We start from the raw sequence: 9,570 nt of genomic DNA, 5'->3' as shown, positions 1-9,570 counted from the left end.
ATGCACAACAGATGTGGTATACTACCAATGCACAACAGATGTGCTATTCTGTATACTACCAATGCACAACAGATGTGCTATACTGTATACTACCAATGCACAACAGATGTGCTATACTGTATACTACCAATGCACAACAGATGTGCTATACGGTATACTACCAATGCACAACAGATGTGCTATACGGTATACTACCAATGCACAACAGATGTGCTATACTGTATACTACCAACGCACAACAGATGCGCTATACTGTATACTACCAATGCACAACAGATGTGCTATACTGTATACTACCAATGCACAACAGATGTGCTATACGGTATACTACCAACGCACAACAGATGCGCTATACTGTATACTACCAACGCACAACAGATGCGCTATACTGTATACTACCAATGCACACCAGATGTGGTATACTGTATACTACCAATGCACAACAGATGTGCTATACGGTATACTACCAACGCACAACAGATGCGCTATACTGTATACTACCAACGCACAACAGATGCGCTATACTGTATACTACCAACGCACAACAGATGCGCTATACTGTATACTACCAACGCACAACAGATGCGCTATACTGTATACTACCAATGCACTTTGATCCTACTACCACATAGAAATAAGCTACAGTAGAAATACTCATTTTCCCCATTCTCTTACACTGTATCTTATGACTAATTAGAAACAGATATTGCAATTGCATTTCTGCGATCAGATATGCGTTGATCTTAAATGTATGTCTAATATGAGAAATACTTGAAATGTTGAAAGCCCTTTTGATTTAAATGGGCCTACCAAGACAGCAGGTGGCAGGTAAAAATCAGTTAGACGTGGATGTCGATTAAGGCAGTCCCCCCCCCCCGCACCTCTCTGATTTAGAGGGGTTTGGGTTAAATGCGGAAGACACATTTCAGTTGAATGCATTCAGGGAGTTTTTCCTAGCCACTGTGCTTCTACATCTGCATTGTTTGGGGTTTTAGGCTGGGTTTCTGTATAGAACTTTGTGACATCGGCTGATGTAAAAAGGGCTTTATAAATACATTTGATTGATTGTACACTGACTAGGTATCCCCCTTTCCATTCAGGATTTTTCATTCTTAAAATTCTAAGACATTGGGGGGGGGTTCTAAACTGACATGGAATTATTTTATGTAAATAGTCTGGGTAGCCATTTGACTAGCTGTTCAGGAGTCTTATGACTTGGGGGTAGAAGCTGTTTAGAAGCCTCTTGGACCTAGACATGGCACTCCAGAGACACACCTTCCTAGTATTGAGTTGCACTCATCTCCAACTTAGAACAGCCTCAATTCGTTGGGGCATGGACTCTACTAGGTGTAGAAAGCTTTCCACAGGGATGCTGGGCCATGTTGACTCCAATGCTTCCACAGTTGTCAAGTTGGCTGGATGTCCTTTGGGTGGTGGGCCATTCTTGATACTGCCATACCCCGTTCAAAGGCACTTAAATCTTTTGTCTTGCCCATTCACCCTCTGAATGGCAGGCTTAAAAATCCTTCTTTAACCTGTCTCCTCCCCTTCATCTGCACTGACTGAAGTGGATTTAAGAAGTGACCACAAAAAGGGATCATAGCTTTCACCTGGATTCACCTGGTCAGTCTATGTCATGGAAAGAGCACTACGTGTATATTCATTCTTGTTAATACAACTCAGGGTTTTTATGTATGAGAGAGAGAAACCATGGACTAGTAACTGACAAAAGCAAATAGTGGAAAAACTAGGTAGGAGAGGAGATGAGGGGATGGTGGAGGGGAGGGGAAGAGAGGAGAAGAGTGGAGAAGAGAGGAGAGGAAAGAAGAGGGGAAGCATGAGGAGAGGGGAGAAAAAAGAGGAGAGGAGAGGCGAAGGGAGGAGAGGAGAGGCGAAGGGAGGAGAGGAGAGGAGAAGAGATGAGAAGAGAGGGGAGGAAATGAGAAAAGAGAGGAAGGGGGAGGAGAGGAAAAGAGAGGGGATGAGAAGACAGGAGAAGAGATGAGGGGAGGAGAATGGGCGAGTGGAGGGAGGAGAAGAGAAGAGAGGGGAGGGGATCTCCAGAGCACCAGCAGCGTGTCCTGACATGGCCTCTGTTAGCCCCCCCCCCTTCCTGCCTCTCGCCTGGCTCCCAAGGGAACATAAGGATTACATATATGCATCTGGCAGCACTCCACACCCACATTCCCCAGCAGTCAGCTCACTAGAGGCTCGACACATGGATGGGTCCTCTCTTTCTGTCTCTCCACCTCCAACAAAAAAATCTATGACGAAGTTGGCTCTTTAACAAAATGGTGGTCAACAGGAAAGAATGTTCGCCTTCCCCTGATTTGTGGGCGTGATCTAGAGGAATTCCTTCCTATGACGTGAATATCGACCCAAAGCATAAACTTTAAAAAAGAAGGGACACGCTCTTTTCACACCACTTCGATACAGCTACGACCGGAAGTGATTTTCGTAGCAGGTTAGGAGAGCATTTTTCGCTAAACCCTTAATAAAAAATATAGTTTAAAATTGCAAGACAGATCACTTTGGGGTTTATATGTTAACAGAATGTGGACTTTAGCCTGTTAAACACAACAACAATGTTTCTGGCAGGTCTGATGTAGGAAAAGAAAGGAAATTATTATTATTAATGCCTACTTCATGCCACGTCCTGACCAGTAAAGGGGTTATTTCTTATTGTAGTTTGGTCAGGACGTGGCAGGGGGTGTTTGTTTTATGTGGTTCAGGGTTTGTTGGGATATGTGTTTATGTAGAGGGGTGTTTGTTTTATGTGTTCCGGGGTTTTTGGATATTGTTCTGGTTTTGTATTTCTATGGTTTTCTATGTTGTGTATTTCTTTGTTTTGGCCTGGTGTGGCTCTCAATCAGGAACAGCTATACATCGTTGTTGCTGATTGGGAGTCATACTTAGGTAGCCCTTTTTTCACCTGTGGTTTGTGGGAAGTTGTTTTTGCACTGCTGTGTTTAGCCTGCAATACTGTGCGTTCGTTCGTTTTCTTGTTTTGTTATTTACGTGTTCAATAAAAGTAAATATGAGCACTAAACCCGCTGCGCCTTGGTCTACTCTATACGACGAGCGTTACACTTCACCAGTACTTTATTTTCTTTTTGGAAAAAGAGTAGTGTGTAATTCCAGTAGTTAGCTACACCGCTACATGGCTAAAAAGTTATTAACAACTGAAAACACTACCTTGGTGAGAAGTAGTTCAACTACCACCAAGCTACTGCAACATCTAGTTAAATGACTACTGTAGTTCAACTACATGTAGTTGACTTCTCCCCAACACTGCTCCTAACCTGCTACCTTAATGCTCCTAACCTGCTGCATCATTTCCTCTAACCGACTACGTTAATTCTCCTAACCTGCTACGTTAATTCTCCTAACCTGCTACGTTAATTCTCCTAACCTGCTAACCTGCTGCGTTAATTCTCCTAACCTGCTGTATAAATTCTAACCTGCTACGTTAATTCTCCTAACCTGCTACGTTAATTCTCCTAACATGTTACGTTAATTCTCCTAACCTGCTACGTTAATTCTCCTAACATGTTACGTTAATTCTCCTAACCTGCTACGTTAATTCTCCTAACCCGCTACGTTAATTCTCCTAACCTGCTACGTTAATTCTCCTAACCTGCTACGTTAATTCTCCTAACCTGCTACGTTAATTCTCCTAACCTGCTACGTTAATTCTCCTAACCTGCTATAGTGTTTCTCATAAAAATAAGTACCGTATACTGTCTGACACAGGGATGGGCAACTGGCGAGACTCCAGTCACCCAAGTCATAGACTGTTTTCTCTGCTACCGCACAGCAAGCTGTACCGGAGCGCCAAGTCTAGGTCCAAAAGGCTCCTTAACAGCTTCTACCCCCAAGCAACAAGCTATAAGACTGCTGAACAATTCATCAAATGGCCACCCCGACTATTCCGACTATTTTACATTGACACCCCGCCCCCATTTGTTTTTACACTGCTGCTACTCGCTGTATATTATCTATGTATAGTCACTTCACCCCTAACTATATCAACAAATTACCTCGACTAACCTGTACCCCCGCACATTGACTCGGTACCGGTACCCCCTGTATATACCCCCGCACATTGACTCTGTACCGTACCCCCTGTATATAGCCTCCACATTGACTCTGTATCGGTACCCCCTGTATATAGCCTCCTAATTGACTCTGTACCGTAACACCCTGTATATAGTCTCCACATTGACTCTGTACCGGTACCCCCTGTATATAGCCTCCACATTGACTCGGTACCGGTACCCCTTGTATATAGCCTCCACATTGACTCTGTACTGTACCCCCTGTATATAGCCTCCACATTGACTCTGTACCGGTACCCCCTGTATATAGCCTCCACATTGACTCTATACCGGTACCCCCTGTATATAAAAATTGCATGAAATTAGTCATCGAATTACCGACCGGGGAGCCCCCATTGATTTTGTTAGTCACTCTCACACAGGTATCATATTAAAATTCGTATTCTTCCTAGAGCTTGCCACCCAATAGGACAACAACCCTAAGCATACAGCAAAGACAACACAGGAGTGGCTCTGAATGTCCTTGAGTGGCCTAGCCAGAGCCCGGACTTGAACCCAATCGAACATCTTTGGACAGACCTGAAAATAGCTGCGCAGCGACGCTCCCCGTCCAACCTGGCAGAGCTTGAGAGGATCTGCAGAGAAGAATGGGAGAAACTCCCCAAATACAGGTGTGCCAAGCTTGTAGCGTCATACCCAAGAAGACTCAAGACTGTAATCGCTGCCAAAGGTGATTCAACAAAATACTGAGTAGGTGTCTGAATCCTTATGTAAATATCATATTTCAGTTTTTTATTTGTTACAAATTTTCCAGACTTTTCACAAAACCTGTTTTTGCTTTGTCATTATGGGGTATTGTGTGTACATTGATGAGGGAAACAAACTATGTAATCCATTTTAGAATAAGGCTGTAACGTAATAAAATGTGGAAAAAGTCAAGGGGTCTGAATACTGTATATTGTAATGTCGAGTAAGGAAGCAGGTGCAGTTAGTGAGTTTAACAATAACGAACATAGAACGATACAAAACAAGAGAAACATCTGACAAGGAAACAACTAATACTTCCTGAAGAGTGATGCTATGGAGTGCTGGATAAAGGGGGAGTAATCAGGGTAGTGATGGAGGCCAGGTGTGCGTAATGAGGGTTGCCAGGAGTGCGTAATGAGGGTTGCCAGGTGTGACGGAGAGGGGGACCGACGGAGAGGGGGAACGAGAGTAGACGTGACAGTGCCTCCCTGACGCGTGGTTCCAGCCGCAGGACGACATCAGCCAGGAGGATTGCCCCGAAGGCAAAAAGCGGGCCGGTCCGGACGGCGAAAGTGGAATTCTCAGATTATGTTGGGATCTAGAATGTTGTCCACCGGAACCCAGCACCGCTTCTCTGGACCATACCCCTCCCAGTCCACCAGATACTGGAGCCAACCCCCACGACGCCGGGAGTCAAGGAGTGATCTGACGGCATAGGCGGTGCTCCCCTCGATGTCCAAGGAAGGCGGAAGGGTGTCATGTGGGACGGCGTCAGTCAAGGGACCAGGAACGACCGGCCTGAGGGAAACATGAAACGATGGTGAGATCCGGTAATTAGTTAGGAGTTGTAATCTGCAAGTTACCTTGTTGACCCTCTGGAGGACCTTGAACGGCCCCACAAACCGGGGACTCAGCTTCTTACAGGGCAGGCAGAGCGGGAGGTTCCTGGTGGTGAGCCAGACGCGATGGAACACGGGAGCCTCACTGCGGTGGTGATCCGCCTGTTCTTTCTGACGGTGGACAGTGCACTGGAGTCTCTTATGGCCATCATTCCATACCTCTTCTGCATGCCTGAACCACTCAGCCACTTCAGTAGCTTCCGTCTAGGCCATCATTGTAAATAAGAATTTGTCCTTAACTGACTTGCGTTGTGTTACGCCTCTAGTAAGAGGGAACGTAACACCCTGCTACAACTCAACTCTCCGTGGTGTGAAAGAGGTATGGTACTGTAGGTGGAGGTATAGAGGTATAGGACTGTAGGTGGAGGTATAGAGGTATGGGACTGTAGGTGGAGGTATAGAGGTATGGGACTGTAGGTGGAGGTATAGAGGTATGGGACTGTAGGTGGAGGTATAGAGGTATGGGACTGTAGGTGGAGGTAAAGAGGTATGGGACTGTAGGTGGAGGTATAGAGGTATGGGACTGTAGGTGGAGGTAAAGAGGTATGAGACTGTAGGTGGAGGTAAAGAGGTATGGGACTGTAGGTGGAGGTAAAGAGGTATGGGACTGTAGGTGGAGGTATGGGACTGTAGGTGGAGGTATGGGACTGTAGGTGGAGGTATGGGACTGTAGGTGGAGGTATGGGACTGTAGGTGGAGGTATGGAGGTATGGGACTGTAGGTGGAGGTATAGAGGTATGGGACTGTAGGTGGAGGTATAGAGGTATGGGACTGTAGGTGGAGGTATAGAGGTATGGGACTGTAGGTGGAGGTATAGAGGTATGGGACTGTAGGTGGAGGTATAGAGGTATGGGACTGTAGGTGGAGGTATAGAGGTATGGGACTGTAGGTGGAGGTATAGAGGTATGGGACTGTAGGTGGAGGTATAGAGGTATGGGACTGTAGGTGGAGGTAAAGAGGTATGGGACTGTAGGTGGAGGTAAAGAGGTATGGGACTGTAGGTGGAGGTATGGGACTGTAGGTGGAGGTATGGGACTGTAGGTGGAGGTATGGAGGTATGGGACTGTAGGTGGAGGTATAGAGGTATGGGACTGTAGGTGGAGGTATAGAGGTATGGGACTGTAGGTGGAGGTATAGAGGTATGGGACTGTAGGTGGAGGTATAGAGGTATGGGACTGTAGGTGGAGGTATAGAGGTATGGGACTGTAGGTGGAGGTATAGAGGTATGGGACTGTAGGTGGAGGTATAGAGGTATGGGACTGTAGGTGGAGGTATAGAGGTATGGGACTGTAGGTGGAGGTAAAGAGGTATGGGACTGTAGGTGGAGGTAAAGAGGTATGGGACTGTATGTGGAGGTAAAGAGGTATGGGACTGTAGGTGGAGGTAAAGAGGTATGGGACTGTAGGTGGAGGTAAAGAGGTATGGGACTGTAGGTGGAGGTATGGGACTGTAGGTGGAGGTATGGGACTGTAGGTGGAGGTATAGAGGTATGGGACTGTAGGTGGAGGTAAAGAGGTATGGGACTGTAGGTGTGAGTAAGGATGACAAAAGGCAGAGAATTACCGTTTACAAGGAATTTATTCCGTCGCACGGTAAGTTTGGGGAAAAGGGGCCGGACGGAACCAAAGCAAAGAAAGTAAAGATCAAAGCCCCTCTCCTACCTTACCTGCCTACCCACTACTTACCTAATTAGCACCACCTGGTGCACTAACCAAAATACAGGGGGTGGTCCGCCCAGGTCTTACCTAGTGTGCATAGACAGTAAACTACTACGGGTTATGTATGCCCGCGGGCCTCTTGCCTAAACACTCCCTAGGTGCCTTCCCCTTCCCCCCTGGGAACAAATGAAACAGAATAACACAAATGTAAGTAACAATTTCAATAAACAAAAACACAGTTCTTATTGACACACAACAGACATAACCAATCAGCTCCCTCAGCAACAACTAACATAGTACATAGCAAATCTTTATAACAACCAACATGCTATAACCCTCAGCCATTAGCCTCCTCTCTCAGCAATCATCTCTCTTTTCTGAGCAACAGAACTGGGGCTTATAAAGCTTCAGAAGGAGTTGGTAGTTGGAGACAGCTGCGTCCTAACGAGGGGGCGGGGTCAGCTCTCCAATCAGCGATGGGGCCGACCAATCAGCTGCTTGGAAAGAATCTCAGGAAGCCATTTCCTGAAATACATACATGAAAATACACAAACCACAACACAGAAACTGGGGAACGTAACACCTTGATAAATAAAGGTTAACTAAAAAATCAATATATAGCTTTGGTCTAGCTCGGAGTCCATGGAGCCACGGCTGGCTGATAACCCAGAATACACTGGAAGGGAGTCAGCCTGGTGGAGGAGTGTCGCAATAAATCCTGGGCGTATTCAGCCCAAGGAGGAAATCGGGTACTCCCCCTGCCGGTTCTGGCAATGACTCCTCAGGAACCTCCCCAGCTCATCCTCTCCACCTGCCCGTTAGATTGAGGCTGGTACCCGGAAGTGGTACCGATAGGAGACGATATCCTCTGGGAGGCCATAGTGCCCGAAGACATACATGAACAATGCCTCAGCGTGAGACCAGAGACAGGGATGAAACGGCATGATTTTGAGAATCTGTCCACAACCACCATCAGAGGAGGGTAGATCAGTGACGATGTCAATGGATAGATGAGACCAGGGACGCTGAGGCACGGGAAGGGGAAAGAGTTTACCTGCTGGAGCATGCCCGGGGAGATTTAGATTGAGTACATACTGAACATGATTTGACATAGCGTGCAATGTCCTGCGCCAAAATAGGCCACCAGTATTTCTCAGAAAGTGATGCGGGTGATCCGGGTGATACCTGGGTGTCCAGCAGTGAGGGATGTGTGTACCCAGGTCAGCAACGGGATCTCTGACCCCCGTGGGAACGTAGACGCTCTCCGGGGAGGCAGGTGGCAGGAGTGGGTTCCCTCTCCGGGAGCAAGGAGGATGACCACATCTACATCCCAAAACACGGGGCCAACGATACAGGAGGACCGATTGATGGGCTGGTGTACAGTCACAGGGCCCTCCACCGACGTGGAACCACAGGGTGCGGGAAAGCAGGTCCTCTGACATCCGCTAATCCTCCTCTCTGACCAGGAGACTACAGGTTAGTCGAGCTGTTCAGGAGCCTTATGGGGATAGAAGCCTCTTGGACCTTTTGCTGTGCGGTAGCAGAGAGACAAGTTTTTCTTATTTGAGCTGCTCTTGCCATAATATGGACTTGGTCTTTTACCAAACAGGTCAATTTTCTGTATACCACCCCTACCTTGTCACAACACAACTGATTGACTCAACCGCAGTAAGAAGGAAAGAAATCCACAAATTAACTATTAACAAGGCACACCCGTTAATTTAAATGCAGTCCAGGTGACAACGTCATGAAACAAAGGGTGAAGAATCTAAAATCTAAAATATATTTTGATTTGTTTAACACTTTTTTGGTCACTACGTGAGTGTTATTTCATAGTTCTGATGTTTTCACTGTTATTGTACTATTTCGAAAATAGTACAAATAAAGAAAAACCCTTGAATGAGTAGGTGTGTCCAAACTTTTGACTTGTACTGTATATGTTAGTCAGTCTACTTTACAGAAAAAATTTGCTTATGCTCTGACTGCATGTGTATACGGCCCCTCATGATGAGTTCCGTTTATTTGTGGCTTTCATCCACATTAACGTTTCCCAACCCTGGTCTTACACAGAAGCCCCGTTTATACCTGCTTCTAACATGTGTCTTTTTTCCTGATCTTGTCCACCTTCTAATTGTGCCCACATCTTTTGACAGGTAGACGATTAAAAGGGACATTGTGATCTGATTTGTGATCATATCTTCCTGACCA

Source organism: Salmo salar, chromosome ssa20 (genome assembly GCF_905237065.1).
Source record: "Salmo salar chromosome ssa20, Ssal_v3.1, whole genome shotgun sequence".
NCBI lineage: Eukaryota > Metazoa > Chordata > Actinopteri > Salmoniformes > Salmonidae > Salmo > Salmo salar.
Note: the sequence above shows the minus strand (reverse complement) of the source record.